At 27.5% G+C, this 1436-nt stretch overlaps 1 long non-coding RNA gene across 1 annotated transcript in view; it reads left to right on the top strand.

The window, feature by feature from the left end:
• Nucleotides 1-633: 633 nt before the first annotated feature.
• The window catches only part of LOC107884094, a 5921-nt gene continuing 5118 nt past the window's right edge, over nt 634-1436 (top strand). Inside the window, exon 1 of the long non-coding RNA XR_001679712.2 lies at nt 634-848. This is a non-coding gene — a long non-coding RNA (uncharacterized LOC107884094). The remainder of the gene's footprint in view (nt 849-1436) is intronic.

Genomic DNA, 1436 nt, shown 5'->3' with positions numbered 1-1436 from the left:
TTACGGGCAACGAAGTGCGCGGGATCAGCTAGTTATTTAATAAATTGATGCTAGATACGGTATATAAGAAGCATTGTTTTTTCCCTTTAGCACAAATGGAGTGGCACTGGTGTGACGCGCATGTTGGCCTCAGACACAGTTCTCGGCGTACGATTTTCCTGCTGCCAGAACGCTTTGGGCCCACAGACTTGAGGCAAAGTGTCGTGACGAGAAAAAAACAGCGGACGACGTGAGACACGACAAACCCGCCGTTTTTAAGTTCATTATATGCGGCACCCGTTAATTATTAGGCTCGTTGGCATTATATTAAATATTTTAGATTGTTTCATATAATTGTATTCATTTATGTTTATTATATTCATCCATTGTCATGTAAATACATTTATTCATATCATATTAATCCATTGTCATGTAAATACATTTATTCATATCACATCAATCAATTGTTATGTTTATACATTTGTTCATATTATAAAATTGTTGTTATATATTATTTATTTATTATTATTTATTTAATGATCAATCGTATTAATCAATAATTGTCATGTTATACATTTATTCATATTGATATTATATTATTTTTGTCATGTTCATTAATTTGTGTATATTATATTAATCTATTGTCATGTTTATTAATGTATGCATATTATATTATAAGTCAATTATTTGTTAAATTTTTTGTCAATTAGAAAAGTAATTTGAAATTAAAAATCATTTGTTTTAGAATCAAATAATGAACTTAATAGAAATTACATCGAATGATTGAAAAGGGCCTAGATTTGAAGTTATCACTGCACATTCACACGGGATCCAATTAATTTGTTTATAGTTATACGACACTATAATAGGTATTAACCTATACAACCTTATTCAAAATAAATAATCGTTAAAAATATCTATTATATATTTTTATGTGTTCCTAGTATTATAACAAAATAATTAAAAACTAATTCGTTTTGAAAACAAGAATGTCCTGTTCCTAGGGCGTTCTTGGAAATTTATATAAGTAATCAGAAAGTTCCAACCGAATCGAATTTATGTACAATCTATACAATGTGAGTAAATTATATAGAGAGAAATCGTCACACGGTCCGAAATAGTCCACAGGAGAAAATATTATAATATATATAGATTATAGTGTTCGCTTTACCTATTCGATAATATTTGTTTGGTTCACTATTTTCTGTTCAAATGATATTATTATCGCATAAATTAGACTTTTTATGATCTGTCTATTATCTCATCCTCGATCGTTAGGTTAGGACAATAGCAACCAAACATGCTTAATGTTTATATTAGGTATATTTATTTTTATATAAATGGTTTGTTGATTTTTCGAATTCAGGATATTATTACAAGAAAATTGTAATTTACAGAAATAATTTACAGAAAATATTACATATTTTTTGGAAATATAAATATCTTGATAAAAAATG

The sequence above is a fragment of the Acyrthosiphon pisum genome, chromosome A3 (genome assembly GCF_005508785.2).
Source record: "Acyrthosiphon pisum isolate AL4f chromosome A3, pea_aphid_22Mar2018_4r6ur, whole genome shotgun sequence".
Lineage (NCBI taxonomy): Eukaryota > Metazoa > Arthropoda > Insecta > Hemiptera > Aphididae > Acyrthosiphon > Acyrthosiphon pisum.
This window is presented reverse-complemented; position numbering and strand designations above follow the sequence as displayed.